Source organism: Mobula birostris, chromosome 4 (assembly GCF_030028105.1).
Source record: "Mobula birostris isolate sMobBir1 chromosome 4, sMobBir1.hap1, whole genome shotgun sequence".
Lineage (NCBI taxonomy): Eukaryota > Metazoa > Chordata > Chondrichthyes > Myliobatiformes > Myliobatidae > Mobula > Mobula birostris.
Genome location: NC_092373.1, coordinates 177866447 through 177889457, shown reverse-complemented (window position 1 = coordinate 177889457; position 23011 = coordinate 177866447). Strand labels below are relative to the sequence as shown.

The window sequence follows — 23011 nt, the reverse complement described above, 5'->3', positions numbered from 1 at the left end:
AAGACTGTATGGACTTTTCCTCAGAATGTCCTATGCATCTCAGACTCTGACCAGACATTTGAAGAGAGGTTCCCACTCAAAGGCCTCTGCTCAGACAGACCTGAACTTAAAAGAGCTCCTGGCCCAGACTTAGCCCACAGGCAACAAATAGGGGCCTACTGATCTACATCTCCACCCAAGGATTCGACACAACCTAACAGTGGTGTGGACAGACTCAACATCCCACCAGCCTGATCACACCACACTGACTCACAACACCTTCTCCTCAGGTTAGGAAAGAGGCGTGTTCCCGGAAAACATGTTGTACAGGGTGATGCAGCTCAAGAAGGTTCAGATGTTGCTCGGCTTACTGAGTTCCTGTGCTTGTTGCAATGATTTTATAAAAATGCAAAGTGGAAGTGCTTTTCCTCAATCTCCTTCTCACCAAAGGCTTATTTTGGAAGAACTAAGTAATTAAAAAATAATGATAACAAATGTCATGAAAAGGAGCCAAGTATTTTTACAGCCAGTGTTTTCCATGTCACCCTCTAATTTCATACTTTGTTATAAACATTCCAAGTAAACCAAGACCTTTTGTGCATTGTTTGCAAAATATGATTTGCAGTATCTTTTCCTCATGGGTTTATTGTAGGGCAAACTCATATTGCTGGGTCTCAGTATGCACTGGATTGTTACATCCACTGGAACTTTAGGACCTGATCTTGATTTTCTATAGGGAAGCTACCCTTTGAGCATGCTGTCATTGGATGCTATTACTTTAGCTCTTTGAAATTTATGGTGGGATAGTTTGTTTCAGTTTAATTGCCATTCAACCATAAAAATGTATACAGCTAAACAAAGCAATGTTCCTCTGGGGTCAAGTGCAGACAGTCACACACAGCGCACATAGTTACCATGGCACAGACAGTCACAAAGTAATATTAGCACAATCCCTGAGCAACATGGCCTGGAGGTTGGTGGTGCATGGGATGTAGTTTTCAATGCATCAACAGTTAAGGAGTTTCTCACAGTGTTCCATCAGCAGGGCTGGTTACCTCTCTAACCTTGCCCACACACTCACTGAAAGACAACAAGATCTTAGGAGCAAACTGAATCCTCGCAGAATTTCAAAAAGCAAGCCGAGAGGAATAAATCCAAAGATCATTCCCAAGCCAGGAAAAGGACCCTAGTAGAGCCCAGAGGTGTTGTGATCAAGAGCATGTTCAAGAAAGGACATATCTTTAACTCTACTTGTTTCCTAGTTAGCCCATTGTTTGCTTTGCTTTGCTTTTTAGCTTAGTTACACAGTGGGGGTTTTTTTGGAGGTTTTTTTGGTTTTTTTTTTCTTTTTCTATTGATATATATAAAAATTAGTATACTATTATATTACCTTGTTATTTTATGTTTAAATTGCACTGTTTGTATTAATTTTTTTCTGTATTAATATTTCCTGTAATATATTATATTCTAACAGTGTATTAGTGCCTATATGGCTTACCTTCTGTGTACTTATTTAATAAAAAGATTTAAAAAGAAAGAAAAGAAAGGACATATCTTTGGGGTCAGCAACAAGTACGATCTTTGTTGGTGTAAGTGTTGGTTTTGGTATTGGTGTTAATCCTCGACGTCCTGACTAACAGACCGCAGTCAGTAAGGATAAACAGCAACACCTCTGCCACAATTATTCTCAACACTGGTGCCCTACAAGGCTGCATCCTCAGCCCCTGCTGTACGCCCTGTACACTCATCAGTGTATGGTCAGTTTCAGCTCTATCTCCATCTACGAGTTTGTAGATGATACCACTGAAGTGAGGTGTATCTCAAATAACAATGAGTCGGAGTACCAGAAAGAAGCAGAGAACCTAGTGACATGGTGTCATGACAATAACATTTTTCTCAATGTCAACAAAACAAAAGAGCTGTCTATTGACTTCAGAAATGTGTGGGGGGGCGGTGGAGAGTGCACTCCTGTTTACATCAATAGTGCTGAGATTGAGAGGGCTGGGAGCTACAAGTACCCAGGAGAGAACATCACCAGTACATTCTCCTGGTACAACCACGTTGAGACAATGGCCAAGGAAGGTCAATAATGCCTCTTCTTCCTCAGGGGGCTAAAAGAAATTCGGTATTTCCCCTTTGACCCTCACAATTATTATCGAGGCACTATAGAAAGCATCCTACTGGGAATCATCACAGGTTGGTATAACAAGTGCTCTGCCCATGACCTCAAGAAACCATGGAGTTGTGGAGATAGTTCAACACATCATAGAAACTAGCCTCTCCTCCATCAGCTTTGTCTATGTCTCACTGCCTCAATAAAGCAGCCAGTATAACAGGATCCCACCAACACCAGACATTCTCTTTTCATCCCCATTGGACAGAAGGCTGAAGCACGTACCACTAGGCTGAAGAACAACTTCTACCCCATTGTCGTAAGACTGTCAAATGGTTCCCTAGCACAAAGGATGGAATCTTCACCTCACAATCTACCTCATTATGATCTCGTACTTTATTGTCCATCTGCAGTGAACTTTTTCTGTACTGTAACACTTGATTCTACATTCTGAAATCATTTTACCTTGCACTACCGTAGTGCACTGATGTAATGAATTGATCTGTATGGACTATGCAAGACAAGTTTTTCTTACCACTTACACAGCTTTAACTCATACTATCGACACATCAGTGGATGTACGAGATGAATGAAAGCTAGTTCACATTGTAAATGTTCAACCGTTGCTCTCAAACATCATATAGCAGTTATCAGTAAAATGAGTAGGTCATTCAGACACCAGTATGGGGAGACTACTGAATACCATTATACGGAGCTATAACCTTCTAGCTTCCCGTTCTGATTCCTGGGCATAGCAGGTTCCTGCATTAGGCTCGGCAGACAGCTGAAGAGCTGACTAGTGCACAGACACTCTCCAGGTGGATAAAAGCCTTCTTCGACCTGACCATTCCCTTTTCTCTGGGAGAAGATCCAGGAGCTTGAAAACCCAGACGTCCAGACTCGAGGACAACTTCCTTCCCAGTGCTATCAGACTTCTGAACCAATTACCTCTTTCTCATCCTATTCCCACTGGTGTTACCAGACTTTCATACTCGATTCTACCCCTCTCGGTTAGTCTGCTATTGTTACTTGGGCAGCATGTTAGCGTAGGGGTTAGTGCAACGCTTTACAACCCCAGCTCTAAGATTGGGGTTAATTCCCACTGCTGTCTGTAAAGAGTTTGTACTGTTACGTAACCGGCAACAATGAATATCAATCGTGACAGGTTATATAAAAACAACCAAACATTTATTAAACACGGATAAACAATTTTAAAAAACGAAAACCTTAACCGGAAGTTAACTGCTATGCAGCCGTTCAACAAATCATCACTCAGCACTGGTTCTGAAAGCGTTAAATGTGAAAACAGTTCTTAAAGCAGTAAAGTTAGATGTAGTTCTTAAAATGGTAAATTCAAAAGTCCAACAGATTTATACGTTCAATTGGGAGAGACTTCTCTGGAGAAGGATTTCTTCATAGCTGCGACTTTCCTGCTGGTTCTGTCCACAGGATTCACGATGCGGGAAGTAAACAGTTTAAAACAACTGACCTTAAATTCCTCTGGAGAGCAAATCCCGCATGAACTCCTTGATCTTTTGGCAAGAGTTATCTTCGATGCAGGTCAACGAAGACTCAATAAGGTCGATCCTTTGTTAAACTGTCGAATGATGCCGACTCCTCTCAATCCTTCGGGTCCTGTACTTCGATAAAGTCTTCACTCTCCCGTACTACTGCTGGAATAAGGTACATCAACACATCTAGCAAAAATTGCCAATCCAGCACTATTGTACCTTGCAACAGAACGTAACAACCGTTTTAAAAATGAAACTGCATCATGAAAACAAATACGCAAACAGAAACGGAGACACAGTATTTTCTAGCTGGAAATCTAAAAACTAAAAACTAACTGCGTCATCTGGGGTCTTCCCTTACATACCCGTGGTGCACATGTCATCACGTGACCTCGCATCGGCAGGAAAATTACATCAGGTGACCTCCGAAAGACCATTACATCATTCTCCCAAAAAAAACACAGATCTCCTTGAGGAATGTAACAGTACATTCTCCCCACGACCACATGGGATTCCTCCGGGTGCTCCGGTTTCCTCCCACGTTCCAAAGGTGTACAGGCTAGGATTAGTAAATTGTGTGTAAGCAATGTTGGTATCCACACTTGCAGTCTGCCCCCAGCATATCCTCACTGATTTGATTTGACGCAAACCACGTATTTCACGGTGCGTGTGACAATTAAAGATAATCTCCCTCTACTCTTGCGTTTCTACTTCAGGTTGCCGTTCAATCTTTGAACCATTCTGTTGCTTCGTGCTTGTCCTAGTTACTGTTAGCGTTTATTATTACCATGGACACTGGTTACTCTGTGGCCTTCATGTGAGCAAGGAATGTCATTGCACCCTGGTGTTTATGTCAATAAACTCATCTAATCCAATCCAAAAGGTAAAAGTCAGAGTTTGAAAACAATGGTGTGAGACTCAGAAGCAGATCAGGAGTTAGCACATTGAGTGGCATCTTAGAATAGGTGCTTTATCATATTTATTAGTGAGGTCGAGAGTGAACATTTCTTTTACATTAATAAATTTGATTGACATGAGAGCCTGTGTAGACAAGAATGTTTACTCCGACAGATTTAAGATGAATTTGAAATTAGAATGTGCATGCCAGCCTTGAAGTGAATCACTTAAAGAAAATATTTGCATTTGAAGTCTCTCTATGCAAAATAAATACGGCATTTCATGTGAACCTTGCTTTTGCCGAAGAATAGCTCCCCAAAATTGCTTAGCATGACTTTGCGATGTGAAAGGAAAGATATATTCATAGATCAAAGCGCTTCGTGTCCGACTTGAACACAAGGACATTTCCATTTACCAAAGCTCTCAAATTCTTGCAGGTTTAGTCGGCACACTAATAGGATAATTAGTTCTGTTATAAACACATCTGCTACCATAGTGCTTTTCTTTGTCCACATTCATTTACCCCATAGAACAAGATTGCTGTGTGTTACACTGGTGTTTTTATACCACACACATATTTAGAGTCTTTATGAATTCAGAACTCATATAAATGGAGTGTAAGTGTACATTAAAGACATACTTTTCCCCTATTTGGTTTTGGTTCAGATGCAGTTCAGGCTTCACATTTATATAGTATATCCTATTTATTGGGTTGATATTCCTTATTTGGCAGCCAAGGGGGAGCCTGGACGTGAAAGTGATTCTAAATGTATACAGCACACTGCCTCCTTTCTCACTGTGTGCAAGTTTTTATTCATTAAACTTAAAAAAAGAAAACATCACCATTAATTTAAACACGGCTGTTATGGCTGACTGCCATCTTCAATGGTGCATTGCATTATATTCCGTTGAAATCATTTTTCAAATCAGGCAAGCATGGAAGAAAATGCAAAGAAGGACAGGTATGATAAACAGATTACTCAAGCACCACTATTTCACACCCACTCTCTATTATTTATCGTTCCCATGCAGATCCCATCCTGTTCTCCTCCTCGCCTCTTCAAAAAAAAATCAAATCTGAGCATATCTGGCGCCAGCGTTATTCAAATTGTAAACCTTACTGACCAACTTTCGCTCTCAACACGTAGCCTGAGCAAACGTGACTTTCTGCAAGTGGCAAGTGAAAACTCATAAAACCATGAGACATAGGCACAGGCACATCGAGCCTGATCTACCATGGTTGGTTTATTATCCCTCTCACCCCAATTCTCCTGTCTTCTCCCCAGAACCTTTGGCACCCTTAATAGCTAAGAACCTATTAACCTCTTTTTAAATAAACCCAAATGGCCTCCACAGCTGTCTATGGCAATGAATTCCATAGATTCACTATCCTCTGGCTAAATGGAAAGAGTCTACCAGGGATACAAAGGAAATGATTAAAGGAGTTTCTCAGAATCTCCTTGCAAAAAAGCAATATCCTCATCGACTCCTAGGACTGTGGCTGCTTAATGTGGAGGAGGAGCATATGAGATGGCTTTGATAACCTTGAGACCTTGTGCAGCAGTTAATGGTAGTCCAGCATAAACAGTCGGCCACCCACCTACTGCAAATGTAAAATCTTTATTTCTCCATAGGTGCTGCCTGACCTGCTGAGTAATTATGGCATTTCTGTTTTTATTAATTAGCTTCCCACCTCAATGTAACTTGTGAGATCTGGGAGTTTATAAAACAACTCCCACTTTTACTGATGTCATTCAATTTCACAAGCAAATCGTTACTTGTAAAGTTCTTTGAGAAATTCTTCAAGGAGACTTGAAAAAATGCTAGAACTTCTCTCTTGTCGAGAAAAAAATGCTCAGCTCAGCAGAATTCCTTTCAGTGATAGATCCTACAGTCATTGCAAGTTTCTTTGATGAAAAATGCATCAAGCTGATAACTCTAATGGGATGAGCCCAAAACAAGTTAATTGATAAATTTTTCATGGAAATTTGGACATGGGGTTTTCACCTCACAGTCTTACTTCCACCAGTTATTATAAACTACTGTGATTCTGCCACTTCTCTTCCTCTCCTTCGACATTAATGAGCAGAATATTCCCAACTTTTACTTCTAACATCCTGCCACCTCCAATCACCTCTACTCCTGATTCAGAGCTTACAAATCAACAGCGTTGGTTTCACATACACAACCCAGAAAGAAAATCAGGATGCTCAAGTAGATGAGGACTATTTGTCTCATCAATAGGTTGTTTGCTATTTCATCAAGTTGACCACTGGCTGCTCACTCCGTTTTTAGAGTTCACGGGTGAGTTCTCCAGGAAAATACTGATCAGTGAAGTTGTCACTTTAACCCACCCAAGATCATCTGACAAATGGCAGGCATCAAACAGAAGACATTCCCAACTTCCCTGGACAGGAGTTGGATGCCAAACTTGAAGTAATGACTATCGACTGGTCAGTGAGGCTTCACGCGTTAAACCAGAGAAATAGTCGATAATGATCTTCAGATGCATTGGGGGGAACATATCTAAACCAGCCTGAACCTCAGGAAGCATAACACTTACTGTGCCAACTGTCATTGAAGTTAAAATCAATGCTCAGAATATCATTTTCCATAAAACCATAGACCATAAGACATAGGAACAGAATTAGGCCATTTGGCCAATCGAGTCTGCTCCACCATTCAATCATGGCTGATCCTTTTTTCTCCTCCTCAGCCCACTCCCCAGCCTTCTCCCCATAACCTTTGATGTCATGTCCAATCAAGAACCTACCAAGATCCGCCTTAAACACACCCAACATCCCGGCCTTCACGGCTGCCTGTGGTAATAAATTCCATAAATTCACCACCCTCCAGCTAAAGAAATTTCTCCACATCTCTGTTTTAAATGGATGCCCCTCTATCCTGAGGATGTGCCTCTTCTCCTAGACTCCCCCACCACGGGAAACATACTTTCCACATCTACTCTGTCTAGGCCTTTCAACATTCGAAAGGTCTCAATGAGATTCCCCCCCACCGTCCTTACAAATTCCAATGAGTACAGACCCAGAGCCATCAAACGTTCCATGTATGATAACCATTTCATTCCCAGAATCATCATTGTGAACCTCCTCTGAACGCTCTCCAATGCAGCACAGCTTTTCCTAGATGAGGAGCCCAAAACAATACTCAAGGTGAGGCCTCACCAGTGCCTTATAGAGCCTCAGCATCACAAACCTGCTCTTGTATTCTAGACCTCTTGAAATGACCTCTTTCCAAACAACCACTGAAACAGAATTGACATCAATGTCAAACTACAGCCTACAGAAATACCAGTATCAATGTACTTGACCAAATATTCAATCGCTCAACCTGTCTGAAAGCAAGGAGCTGGTTTGAGAAATAGAAGAAAGAATAGATCACGTAACTCCTTAATCTCAATCCATTTAATAAGATCATAGCTTATTTAGGGCTTTGTCTACTTTCCTGCCTGATCTCCATACATTCTCTTCCCGAAATCTATCTCAGCTTGAAGATACCCCTTGACAGGGTATCACAGCCTTCTGAAGTTGTGGATTTCAAACACTTATGAAACTTTGAGTAAAGAAATTAGGTTTTTATGGGTGGCCACTTCACCTGAAACATCGCCTTTGGTTCAGATTTTTCTACAACAGAAAAGAGGACCTTTGGCTCTTACAAGGCCATTGGCTCTCACATTCTTGCATTTCCTTACAGGATCTTCACATTGTTCTAATCTTCAATGAGTTTAGGGCAATCTTTCTTAATCCCTCCGCATTGAACATCCACCTCATTCCAGGAACCACCCCAGTGAACCAATACTACTCCAACAAGGAAATTCTTTCTTTTGGGAAGAAATCCAAAACTGTATTTCAGCTGAGGACTTATCAAAGCCCTGCATAATCTCAGCATGACTTCCTTACATAAATACACCTTTACAAAGCCATTATATAAACTATGTGGCAATTCATCTCATGCAGCTTAGTTATAACTTTCCATTCTTTCAAGTCTGCAAGCTGCTTCATTCACAAATTCAAGGAGGTCTTTGTTGGCCAAATACATCTATCCTCCCCATTTAAAGGATGTCTAGCCTGACATATTATTAATGTCAGAGTCTGCGAGATATTTTACTTCATTTTAGGTCTGTCCCATAAAATTAAAAGATAAGGTTATATATTAATTCCTCACTCTCAGGACCAGCAAAATTGTTTGAAGATAATTAATGTGTGGGGGCAGAAGACAAACAAAAGGGTATTTTATTTAAAGCACAACTGTTCATTTCAAGGATTTATGGAACAGCTCTGAGTTACAAGCTTGGGGCATATATAAAATAACACAAGCTTTTTATTGGTTGGCAACTGGTGGTAATACTACCAAGGAGATTGGAGTCACAGTCACTACCTTTTATTTCAACTCCCAGATACTACCAAACACTTTTGCTGTTTCCTTACAAGGTCAGAGAATGAAGCCATCTTGTAGCTAAACATAAGACAAACTGAGAAGAGTCATGAATGTGAATAGAATCAAAAGATTGCGGTTTCAAGCCACATTGCAGAGAATTAATCATGACCCAGGTAAGTACTAAAGGACCCTGCAGCCTCCTTTTTACAGATGAAATACTGAAACATAGTTTTGTCTATCCAGGATATTATAGTAGCAGAGTGTAGTGATTTCCTGGTATTTTGTTCAACATTCATTGCTGAATCAATGTAACTGAATTAGTAATATTTATGTGGATATACCAAAAATCCAGAGGCCTTGGTCAGCAATTCAGAGGTTACAAGCCAAATAACCATTTAAACCGTTTGAGAATTTTATTTCATTTTATTGTAATCAGAATAGAAAAGCTGGTTAAAGTAATGCTAACACTGCTGACTCATCATGAAAACAAATACCCTTCACTGAAGGAGAACTTTGGTCCTAACCTGATTTTACTTCATGTCATTCCAAGTAAATGTCCCATATCATTGACCCTTAACCAATCACAGAAATGGCCAAGCAATTCCCTTGGCTTTTGTGGCTTGGGAATAAATGTTAACTTTCCTGGTGGTGGCTCTGTAAAGAATAATCTGTTTAAGCAAGGGTAACTAGTTTGCATCTCATTTTGTTGTATGTAGTACAGGCAGAGCCCATGAAGGGGAGGCTGGTTTCCATGATGTGCCAGAGCTGTATTCACAACATTGCAGTTTCTTGTAGGTGTGTGCAGAACAGTTACCATTCCAAGCTGTGATGCATCCAGATATGCATCCATAAAACATGGTATGGGTCAACAGGGACATGCAAAATTTCTTTAGCCTTCTGAGAGAGTACAGGCATTGGTGAGCTTTCTTCAAAGTTCAAAGTAAATTTATTATTAAAGTACATATATGTCACCATGAGATTCATTTTCTTGTGGGCATTCAGACCAGAACAAAGAAATACAATTGAATCAGTGAAAAACTACAAACAAAGGCTAACAACAACCAATATGCTAAAGAACACAAACTGAACAAATACAAATAATAATAATAATAATAATAAATAAAGATTCAAGATTCAAGATTGTTAATGTCATTTCTTGAGCACAGTGCAAAAGAGAACAAATTAATTGTTACTCTGGTTCCAATGCAGCACAAAAAAAGAACAACAGATAAAGAATTCAATAATAAAAGACAGTAAGTATAAATACATAGGATAGCTTATATACATTGATTGTGTGTCCATGAAGTGATGCTAAGCTATACATCAGGTGACTGACAGGAAATAATAGAGTTAGTGGGTGGAGGTGTTGCTCAGTCTTACTGCTTGGGGAAAGTAACTGTTCTTGATTCTGGAGGTCCTGGCATGGATGCTACATAGCCTCCCCCCTGATGGGAGTGGGACAAACAGTAAGTAGTAAGTACTTGTCTACTTGGATCACAGCTGATCTGATTTAACCTCAGCTCCATATGCACCCTGTCAAACTCCTCGGGGTCTTATCTGTTTTAATCAAGCTCCTTGAAACTCTTTTAAAATTCCAGTAGATACAGTTCTCATCTGTCCAGCCATGATTTGGCCCACCTATTCCAGGTATTAGAACAATAAACCCCCTCTTGGCTGTTTCCAGTGTATTAACATCCTTCCCTAGTTAAGGAGAAAAGTACTCTACATAATGGTCCTGATGTGGCCTCACCAATATCCTTTATAACTGAATCATAGCCTTATTACTTTGCATTCATTTCTTCTAGGATTTATGACATTCTATTAGCTTTTCTGATTATCCATCTTACTTCTATACCAGCCTTCGTGAGCCATGTACTAGGAAACCCGGATTCCTCTACATGTCAAAGCTTCACCATTCAGATAAGATTTTAAAATCTCCTGCCAAAATGGATTAGTTTCCTTTTTCATATAATCAATGCTGCTAGTTATTTTTCATCTTCCAATGAACAGAATTTCTCCTCTTCTGAAAACATTAGGGATGAAATTTATCCAACAAGTCTTCATTTCAATCCAATGCTGGGGCTTGAGCACAAGATCTAGTGAGACACTAGAGGGCAGCACAGAGAACCTGTCATGTCTTAGCTTGTCTACTCTCAAACATGAGAATAGAAAAGATCTCTGTAGAGCTTTATTTTGATGATGAGTAAGGGAGATATCCACAGTGTCCCAGTCAATATTGTCCTCCCAACCAGTATCACTGAAACAGATTAATCAACACAACCTGACAATTTTCGTTCCAGCCAGTGTTATTCTGGAAAACCTAAGTGTTGTTCTGTGGAAGGGCCATCAACCTTAACTCTGTTTCCCTCTCTGCAGATGCCTCCTCACCTACTAAGTATTTCCAGAATTTTCTATTTTTATATCAGAGTTTCTGATCTGCAGTTCTCAACTTCAAGTGCTGTCCTGTGAAAGATCTCAATCTTAGGACAACATTCGCAGGCTGTTGCAATGCATTGAAATGGGTGGGTCAAATTCGCCTAGAAATTTATATCTGTTAGAAATTCGCATATGTTAAAAAGTCACCAAACAGAAAACAGTCCACCTGGATAAGGAATGCCTACCCTGCCATGCCAGACCACATTTCAGGAAATAGAATCACCTGGATGTCCTTTTCCTACCTGCATACAGGCAGAGGCTAAAGAGCAAAGCTCCAGAGATTAGGACAACAAAGAGGTGGTTGCAGGGGGCAGAGGAGCAGCTATGGGTTGGTGGACTATGGTTGTCACAGACTTTATAAAAAACACTCGTAGACGAGTGTGTTCCCACAAAATCATTCAGCGTGTTCTCCAACCAGAAGGTTTGGATGAACTATGTTTCTGAAATTCATTTCCTGGACTTCATTGCCAGAGAACAAACTTGCTGTCCTACTGTTATTACATCGGTGTCTGTGGGAGCTAGCCATGCATCATCGTCTGTGACCTTTTCCACAGTACATCAATGGTCACACTTCAGCAGTACTTCATTAGTTCTGGCACTGTAAGTACAACCTAAAATCATGAAAGACACGATATAAATGTGGGTTTAAAGGTGAGAATAGGGTCAATCTGAGCGTGCACTCTTACGAAGCTCACCTTCGCGTAATACGTGCTTGGTCACCGAGCCGTATGCGAGCGAGCATTCATTACGGATGGTGTGTGGTGGAAAGATTAGTGCAGCTTTAAAAAAAAGAAAAACACCTCAGAGATTTACAATCCTTTACTGTCCGTCAATAAACGCAGGTCAGATTATAAAATTACCCTGTGACACGTTATGATTTACAATGCTGCATGAAGCTTATTGTGTACAGTTTTATAAAGTGTGGTTAGAAACACCAGTGGTCAAAGCTGTAGACCTTGGAGCGAACAGCATCGTTTAATTTAGTAAACGCTCCAGCTGCACGTAAATCAGAAGTGTAGGAAGTGGGCAATGAAAAATGATCTCAGACATTTTCCATGCAACGTCTCTAACCCCAGCCCCTCCCCCACCCACCTCCTCCACCCTCCCTGAGTTACACTAAACTGCCAAGACACACACGCATTCATTAATGGTCATTCACCGCTGATACAAATTACTGCCTTCGCAATTCATAAAGCCTGTTATAAGGAGATCAGTATGTTACCTTTCCAGGTTCCTACTGCGCACAGTTATGAATTGAGCTACTATTCTTCATAAAACAGTCTTAGGCAGCAGCCAGAACTAATATTAACACATGTTTACCAAAGGACTCAGCATCATGGCTGAAGTTCACAGGCTATAGATCGCATCAAACAGGCGGTAACTTTACAGATTGCCATTCTTGACATGGAAAGTCACAGGTTTACAATTGTGTATGTGTGTGCGCGAATGCACAAACGTATGTGCGTCTGTACAGTATCTGCGCATCTTGCGTATGTGTGAGTGATGTGCATCTGTATGTGTGTGCGTTTGTTTGTGTGTGTGTGCGCGCGCGCGTTTGTGTGTGTGTGCGCGTTTGTGTGTATGTGTGTGTGCGTTTGTGTGTCTGTATGTGTGTGTGCGTTTGTGTGTATGTATGTGTGTGTGTGCGCGTTTGTGTGTATGTATGTGTGTGTCTGTATGTGTGTGTGCATTTGTGTGTATGTATGTGTGTGTGTGCGCGTTTGTGTGTATGTGTGTGTGTCTGTATGTGTGTGTGCGTTTGTGTGTATGTATGTGTGTGTGTGCGCGTTTGTGTGTATGTGTGTGTATGTGTGTGTGTATGTATGTGTGTGTATGTGTGTGTGTGTGCGTTTGTGTGTATGTATGTGTGTGTGTGCGTGCGTCTGTGTGTTGTGTGTGTGTGTGCGTGTTTGTGTGTATGTATGTGTGTGTGTATGTGTGTGTGCGCATTTGTGTGTGTGTGCGTTTGTGTATGTGTGTGTGTGTGTGTGCGTTTGTGTGTATGTATGTGTGTGCGTGCGTCTGTGTGTGTGTTGTGTGTGTGTGTGTTTGTTGTGTATGTGTGTGTGTGTGCATTTGTGTGTGTACGTTTGTGCGTATGTATGTGTGTGTGCGCGTCTGTGTGTGTGTTTGTTGTGTGTGTGTTTGTTTGTGTGTGTGTGTGTGTGTGTGTGTGCGTGTGTGTGTTTGTTTGTGTGTGTGTGTGTGTGTGTGTGTGTGTGTGTGTGTGTGTGTGTGTATGTGTGTGTGTGTGTGTATGTGTGTGTGTGTGTGTGTAGTCACTGTGGTCCTTTCAGCTCCTATTTATATCCCAGAATCGAAAAAGCTTTGCCAACGGCCAGATTTTTCTGCTAATGCTGAGGCAGATTTGTAAATTAGCTTCTGTTTTTGATCATCAAAAAATGTTGTATCATGCACTTTTTCACTTCTTGAGGGAACTTTGAAAATAACTTTGTGGGTGGAATGGCAGCATAGCACTTGGCCTAACATTGAAGCGTGAACGACCCAGGTTCAATTCCGCTGCTCTCGTTAAAGAATTTGTATGTTCTCCCTAAGACCGTGTAGGTTTCCTGCATCATTCCAAAGGCAAATGGGTTAGCAGATTAATTGGTCACATGGTTGTAACTGCAGAGTGCGGCTCTTTGGGCTGTGATGGCCTGTTACCACACTGAATCTCTAAATAGCATGGCGGTAAGATGTGTGGAACAGCCACCAGGAGCGGGGGTTTCTGATGGCCACGGGAGGGACATGCAAACATGGCAATGATCGTCCCATAGCTATTCTGCCTCAGTCTCACCAGACTGAATGCTATCATCTCCTGATATCTTAAATAACAACATTTAAAAGACAGGTACATGGATAGAAGAGGTTTAGCTTAGGGGTCAAACATGGGCAGATAGGACTTAATTCAAAGGGGATCTTGAGCGACATGGACGAGTTGTGTCAGCCACTTTGTTTCCACACCATATGACTCTATGCAGTATGACTTCACGTTGCTGAGAATTATCGACTTGTCATGGGGGAGAAGCTTGCCAGTTCCTGAGATCCCGAGAATGATGCCACCTAGAATTTAGCCATCTGGTGCTTAGCTCCTGGTGGAATTGCCCATGGCAGTGAGGTCGAGGGGGACATTCAGAACAAAGAGCAAACCAACCAAGACCTCATCAATGGAGCTAGCAGAAGATGATGACACATCACAACAGCAGTGAAGGCAGAGGAAGCTTGCAGAAGTGAAGGGCCCCCATTTGCCTTGCGTTTCATGCTGCTGGACCCTGACCTCGATCTGCCATATGGCGGCTACCCATGAATCGGTTCCCCACGTTAAACAAAAACAAGCATTCTTCAGTAAGGGAATCTACCCTAATCCAAAATATGTGGTTGCCAGATTGGTCTCTCCCATCACTAATAGACACCCCCTTAGGGGAACATCATACTCGACCTGATGATTGCACAGTTGTGACTCCTTCACCTTCCCCATTCCCTTTTCCACAGGATTGGTCCTGGTGGCAGATAAAGCAGGTAGGACAGCATGTTTATGAAACTAAAACGGAGAAGCCATGCCATCGATACAGTTAGCACCAGCCACCTGCATAATTAACCAGGCATGGGAATAAGCAATGAGGTACAAAGCACTAAATTCTCAGGACAGGGGCAGCAGCAATATGTAGGTTTCAGTGCGGGCAGTGGCTGTGCAGCTCCTCTCAGAGCCTGGTCCTGCATGGGATCCATTAGATAGAGGAAAAGGTTTGCATCATACAAAATCATTATCTTTGGCTGTCTTTGAGACTGACTTTTTATCCCTTGCTCTGCCATTCTGGACACATTTGCTACTGACCATCTCTCCACTGACTAGCCTGGCTCATTCAGCATACTGTTGCCTCAGAAGCCAAGTCTGGCTTCAGTTCTTCCTCCCCCTCTGCCTCACCAGCAATTTCTCCCACCTCTCCCCACAACTCTTAATTAAACCTGTTACAATACGACTGGGATAAATCTTCATAAAGCACTCTAAATATCCAGAAAAATCCTTCCTCCATGCTAATTTCTTTGGTTTTTGCCTCTCAGATGAAACCCAGAGTGAAGGATGTCACTTAACCTGTTGAAGTGCATTGAATATTGAAAAGGTGGCATTTGCTATGGTGCAAGAGTCTAGGACCAGGGGCAGAGCCTCAGAGTACATCCCTTTAGAACAGAGATACAGAGGAATTTCTTTAGCCGGAGAGTAATAAATCTGTGGAATTCATTGCCACAGGAGGGTGTGGTGGCCAATTTATTGGATATACTTAAAGCAGAGATTGATAGGTTCTTGATTAGTAAGGGTGTCAAAGATTACGGGGAGGAGACAGGAGAATGGAGTTTAGAGGGATAATAAATCAGCGATTAATGACAGAGAAATCTCGATGGACCAAATGGCCTAATTCTGCTCCTAAGTCTTATGGTCTTAACTTTATACAGATCATCAGGTCCTAAGATGCATCTTGATTCAGCCGTACAGATTAATCCATCCTAACTCAACTTTCAAAATGATGTGAAATTGTTTGACTTGGTGCAGATCAGTTTCAATAAACCACCGGTTTCCCAGAGTATCCTCTCTTAAATACACACTCCGAATACAGCACCAGCTGGGCTCCAAATCCAATAAAGGGATTCCAGTGAGTCTGATACTGCTGAATATCAGGAACAGAGAGAGCTTGCCCCATGCATTCCCAGTAATTAAGGTATTTATTTATCTTTAATAATTTGAGCAGTGGGGTAGATGAGTACAGCAACACAGGGAGGTCTCATTGTATGAGGCTCACATTGCATGGGCATACTGAAGAAAGAGCACAGTAAAACAACAGACCTTAACTCCTTTTTTCATTCTGAATTTCTTTCGTGCAGGGAAATTACTACATTAATTGCTCATTATGTAACATAGAACAGTACAGCACAGGAACAGGTCTTTCGGCCCACAATGTTGTGCCAAACCAATTAAATTATTAATCAAGTAGCCAAATAAACTAATCCCTTCCTCCTACACAATGATTATATCCTTCCATATCCCTCACATTCATCTAAACTTCTCTTAAAAATCGCCCGTGCAGGATTACTATGCAGAAAAATAGCCAGCATTTTATAGCACTGTTAAGTATTAATCCCAGGAGCATTATACAGCAGAATTTGACACTGAGCATGTAAGGAGTGATTAGAGTAGTCAAACAAAAGCTTGCATCAATTTGGCATAAAGAAACAAACTAAAGGAGGAGAGAAGAGGAACAAGGCTCAAGTGAGGATCCCCAAGTTAGGACTCTTGCAGGGTTAACCAGCTGCCTTAAAGCAGAACTGATATGGTCCCAGATTTATCTGCAGGAACCCTGTTTCTAAAATAAAATAGATCCTATTTTCTATCCTCTTCTCTTCCTTTTCTGTCTACTGCCAGGTCTTAGTATCCCTCACTTTCCTCTTTTAATATCCAATGACAGGGGAGTTAAAGTATGCCTCTTTGCTGCTCAAACTCCTAACCGTTTATCCTATTGGGTGGTAAGAAGGTGAGCGAGGAACAGAGAAGGAAACATTTTCCCAAGAGAATGGTTGAGATCTGGAGTACACTGCTGTTTGGGATTGGCGATGGGAGCGGAGGAAGGGGTGGCAGATTTGGTAGAGGCAGATAGTCTCTCAATTTCTAGAGGTGCACTTGAATCACCAGAGCATGGAAGTTTACGGACCAAGTGTTGGTAAATGGCTTTACTGTTGATGGGGTCAATCTGGTCATGTTGGGCCAAAGGACTGTTTCTGTGCTGTATGACCACAGAAAGCTTTAGAGATGACTTGAGTGAAAAGAATTGGATACTGGCTGGTACACTTGGTGGCCATTTTATTAGGTACCTCCTGTATCTAATAAAGTGGCTACTGAGTGTTACGTTCATGCTCTTCTGCTGAGGTAGCCCATCCACTTCAAAGTTTGACGTGCATACCACTTTTGTTACATGTGGTTAGTCACCTAGACCACATTTCTTCCTCATTCTCATGTTTGGTCTGAATAACAACTGAACCTCTTGACTATGTTGGTATGTTTTTTATGCATTCAGTTGGTGCCACATGATTGGCTGAATAGATATTTGCATTAACGAACAAGTATACAGGTGTATCTAATAAAGTGACCACTGAGTGTATCCCATAGGGTCAGGAGGAGGATTTAGAAGTTGGGAATAATGAAATTTGAACAAGAGCTTGAGATGTTTAAAATTAATCAGATGCAGGGGCTGAAGAAGGGGAGGATGACAGCTTCAAGCCTACACTACTAGATGGGCTTAGTCAACCTGGCTTGTGGTGTGGGGTCTTGCAGATCAATTCTGGGTATCAGGAACTTGGAGACACAAGAGATTCTGCAGATGCTGGAAATCTGGAGCAACACATACAAAGTGCTGGAAGAATTCAGCAGATCAGGCAGCATCTTTGAAGGGAAATAAACAATTGAATTCTTGGGCAGCGTCCCTTCATTTGGACTGAATAGTCACCAGGCAGGGCAGGTGAGTTTGCTTATTCCATTCCATTTCTTCTTCTCCAAACTTGATGTCATTAGGGCTCCAATTAGAAAAACAGAATGACGTATTCACCAGACAGGTGGGCAAGTCATTGCGTGGGATGGGAGCAAGAACTATTTTAGTCTTGGCAAGAAAAGTGGCTGAGTATGACTGACAGTCCCATCCCACTTCTCCTGATGCTATTGCCCCCCCCTCAGTTTAGTAGGCTCAGAAGGCCATTGATCTACTCTTGCTCCTGTTTCATGTGGATTCTTATGTATTATTTCTCATTTCCACCATACCTCCGGGCTGAAATGACACAGAAATCATCCCCCCACTTTTTTCTGTGAAATGAAACACTCTTGAAGCAAATCTCACAGAAGTATTTCCCTAAACAAATAAATATCCTTTACTTTTGGGTTGGGTTTATGAAGCTGATGATTTTTCATTCTTGGTTGTTTTAAAGAGATTAAAGATTAACTTTATTTGTCACATGTACATTGAAACATATGGTGAAATGCATCATTTGCACTGACGATGTACTGGCGACAGCTCACAAGTGTCACTATAATATATCCACAATGCTGGAGGAACTCAGCATGTCGGGCAGCATCCATGGAGCTGAATAAACAGTCAACATTTCAGGCAGAGACCCTTCTTCAGGACCTGAGCGTCAACTGTTTATTCATTTTCATGGATGCTGCCTGACCTGCTGAGTTCCTCCAGCATTTTGTGTGTGTTACTCGGGATTTCTAGCATCTGCAGAATTTCTTATGTTTGTGACCATAGTAAACCACCGTGTTGGTGACGTTTTGAGCAGAGTGTGGTTCCTTCCTTGCAGCCTGTGATTACAATTCTGCAGTACTGGAAGGGAGCAATGAGTTCCCTGCATGATGGACAGATCCCGCAGACTCTACTACCCCTTGCCTCTTCCATTTGATCTGAAGTGCCCGTCCTTAGAACTGTTAAAAAAACTATATATAGGCAACTCAATTCCACTAAAATGTTCAGGGTGAGAAATCCAGCTTGTGTTTCAGTACCAGAACCCATTTCGTGAGCAATCCTGAGTGCCAGGTTTTAATGACTAGCTCCATTGCCAGTTTTTATGACTTTGTCTATAAATATCATGAATCACCTTTGTACCTGTAGTCTGCTCAACTGCAGTTTATACAGTACAGAAGACTTGTGGGGAGGTTGAAGTGAAGCTAATAAAGCTCTACTTGTAGTTAAACATACATTGCTTGCTTCACTTTGCCTGTATCTATTTCAGCTGTGACCCATGTAACAGGAGTTGAGGTTTTATGTTGTAGCCAGCCAGTGCTGCTACTCAACAGCATCAATGAAGACCTTATGGCATCCTGTGACATGACATGACACTCAGTAGCCACTTTATGAGGTACCTCCTGTATCTAATAAAGTGGACACTGAGTGTATATTCATGGTCTTCTACTGCTGTAGTGCATCCACTTTAAGGTTCAGCGTGTTCTGCGTTCAGAGATGCTATTCTGCACATCATTGTTATCAGTCAGTCAGTCGGTGGGTGCCGTCCCGAATCTGGGGTTGGTGGCTATGCACCTCCATCTTCTTCGATATTGCGACAGCACCGAGTACAGCCTCTCCTTCAGTTTGTTCTTGCTGGCAGCCTTGGCACCACCCGCCACCGCCCTCGCTGAACTCATGTCCGAGGCCGTGTCAGCCTCCAGCCGCAGCCGCTTCTTCGAGCTCGGTCCTTCCTTAGGCGGAGGCCTCGGGCAGGTCCAGGCACACAGTGCAGCGCCCAAGTTCATCATGTCTCTTCTAACTAGGTGCATAGCATACGATTTGTAGATACGTGGTGAGGCTTTAATCTCTTCCACGGAAGATGGCCGTTGGCTCACAAGGAACTCATCAGCCCTTTGTCAGGTCTTGTTTTTTTAGTCCTGCTGGGTGTCCTCACACCCTCCTCACCAGACTGAGTCCAGCTGGGGAGCCGGCCCAAGTCGCCGACCACTCGACCACGGCCCCCAGCCGAGCACCGGGCACCCGTCCCCGCGCCAAATCTCTCCGTGCATCCGGCACCTGACTGAAAACCATGGTCAAGCGGCCGGCAACCAAACCAGAAGTCACTGTTGTAACATGTGGTTATTTGAGTTATTGTCACCTTCCTGTCCGCTTGAACCAGTCAGGCCATTCTCTTTTGACCTCTCTCATTAAGAAGGCATTTTCACTCACAGAACTACCACTCACTGGATTTTTTTTTTGTTTTTCACACTATTCTCTGTTAACCCCAGACTGTTGTGTGTGAAAACCTCAGGAGGTCAGTAGTTTATGAGATACTCAAACCACCCTCTCTGGCACCAACAATCATTCCATGGTCAAAGTTACTTAGATCACATTTCTTCCCCATTCTGATGTTTAGTCTGAACAACAACTGAACCCCTTGACCATGTCTGTATGCTCTTATGCATTGAGTTGCTGCCACATGATTGGCTAATTAGATATTTACATTAACAAGCAGGTGTACAGGTGTACCTAATAAAGTGGCCACTGAGTGCAATTTTGACTACTGGTTCACAGAGGAGGTCGTCCCATGGCAGATGTCATTACAATGCCCCGACTTGATTTATTTTTCTGATACACTTTCCAGTGTAGAGTCTCATCTACAAATCAAGTGAACTGTTTCAGCAACCGGATTGTTATCACCCAGAATCTGCACAGGAACCAGCATTTTCCCTGCCGCTGGCCCTCAGCAGCATTTAAAGAGCAAATTGCAGTAATGTGTATCTGAACTTTGCAGCGTCTGTGGTCAGGTTTAATGCCATTCCAAATCACTCGCCCTAATCATTAAGCCATCTTGGAGCCTGGGTAGCACTAAGACAAAAAAGTAAAAACCTTGGTTCCCAAGGGTTTAGTTTACCCCGTTTATTTTTAATTTTGTTTGGAGGCTTCACAACGGGTGAAGGAATGACCCAGTGGATTTTCCTTTGTGATGATAGATTATTTTTGTTCCCCAAATGCTCAGTTATAATGCCAAAACAGAAATGAATAGAGGCCAAGGAAGTCTCAGGTTCCATTCTTAGTCTATGCTGACTTAGCTGCTCTCAACTAGATTGATAGTAGACTTAACTGGATTGTTTATCTTACTACTATAAGCCCAGCACTGGACAGCAGAGATTTAAAATCTGCTAGACTCATGCAATAAAAAAACAAGTTTGACATAGGCAAGATGAGTTTTAAAGGCTTTTCTCGCTATGGTAAAGTTTTACAATCTAAAGGTATAAGATTTGCATCTTCAAATACATACAGTGAAGTGTTTTGTTTGCGTTAACAAACAACACAGCCGAGGGTGTACTGGGGGCAGCCTGCAACTGATGTGGCGCATTCCAGCGCCTACACATAGTATGCCCACAATGATCAGCAGAAAAACACAGAACACAACAAGCAACAAAACAAGAGTAAAACTACCCCTGAACCTCACTCCCACCCACCCACGTACACAGCCCTTTAACCCCAGGACTGGCCCTCAGCCTCCAGGGGACTCAAACTTGGGCCTGCAGAAATTGGGCTTTGACCATCCCAGTGGACTTGTAGAGATTCACAGACCCGGCTCCGGTCAATGGGCCTCAACATCTAGGCTCCCAACTTGACCCTCAGGCCTCATTCCTCAGCATTAATCACAGGACTGGGTAAATAGTCTAAGGGTTTGGTCAGTGGCAGATATTTAAATGTTCAATTCACAGCGTTCAGCAGAAATTTATGTCAATTGGAAAGAGGGACGCCAGGACAAAGATGTAGAAAGTGGTTAACGAAAGAGGTCAATGAAAATGTTAAATCAAAGGTAAGAGCACCTAAAGTAACAAGGTCTTTCGATAGTCCAGAGGACAGGGAACTTTCTAAGGACTAGCAGCAAGCGACTAGAGAATTAACAAAGGGAGATGAAGTTGACTATGAGAAAAACCTGGTGTGTAATATCAAGGTCTGCAATGAAAAGAAAAAAAATGAAGGTAATTGAGGTATTTATGGTACTCCTGGGGAAGCAATAATTTTTATTTTATTTTATTGAGATTCAGCGAGGACTAGGGTCTTCCGGCCCTTTGAATCGTGTCATCCTGCAACTTCCGATTTAACATTAGCCTGATCACAGGGCAATTTACAATGACCAATTAAGCTACCAAAAGGTATGTCTTTGGACTGTGGGAGGAAACCAGAGAACCTGGAAGAAACCAATGCAGACACAGGGAAAACATACAAATAAACTCTCTAGAGGCAGCGACGGGAATTGAACCTGGGTCATCTGAACCGTAAAGCATTGTGCTGTCTTCATGATGGAGAACATTGCAAACATCTCAAGGATATCTGATGGGCTAGCTTCAAACAGGATGAATGAATTTGTAACAATTGCTATCACAAGGGGCAAGATATTGAAGAAACGAATGGGACTAAAGACAGACTAGTCACTGGGTCCCAATGACCTGCATAGACCATAAGATATAGGAGCAGAATAAGGCCATTCAGTCCATTGAGTCTGCTCCACCGTTACATCATAGCTGATTCATTATCCTTCTCAACACCATCCTCCTGCTTCTCCCAGTAACCTTTTACAACCTTACTTATTAGGAACTTATCAATGTCCGCTTTAAATATACCCAATGACTTGACATCCACAGGCATCTGTGGCAATGAATTCCACAGATTCACCACCCTCTGGCTAAAAAAATTCCTCCTCTTCTCTGTTCTAAAGGGATGGGCCTCTATTCTGAGGCTGTGGCCTCTGGTCCTCGAATTCCCACTATAGAAAACATTCTCTCCACGTCCACCCTCTCCAGCTCTTTCAATATTCAATAGGTTTCAATGAGATAGAAATATAGAAAAACCTACAGCACAATATAGGCCCTTCGGCCCACAAAGTTGTGCCAAGCATGTCCCTACCTTAGAAATTACTAGGCTTACCCATAGCCCTCTATTTTTCTATGCTCCAAAGATCTCTCTTCATTCTCCTAAAATCCAGTGAGTACAGGCCAAGAGGCATCTAATGGACCCTCTCTAATGTCAGCACATCCTTTCTTAGATAAGGGGCCTGAAACTACTCACTTAAAGGAAGCAGTTTCAAAAATAATTGAGACACTGGGCTGAAGCTTTTCTAAACCCTCTATGGAGGTATCAATGGATTGAAAGCACTCTAAATTACTCAGTAAGTG

General features: G+C 42.1%; 1 long non-coding RNA gene across 1 annotated transcript in view; it reads left to right on the top strand.

The window, feature by feature from the left end:
- Positions 1–11786: 11786 nt before the first annotated feature.
- LOC140196083 (uncharacterized) overlaps positions 11787–23011 on the top strand; it is a 30090-nt gene continuing 18865 nt past the window's right edge. Inside the window, exon 1 of the long non-coding RNA XR_011885609.1 lies at positions 11787–11934. This is a non-coding gene — a long non-coding RNA (uncharacterized lncRNA). The remainder of the gene's footprint in view (positions 11935–23011) is intronic.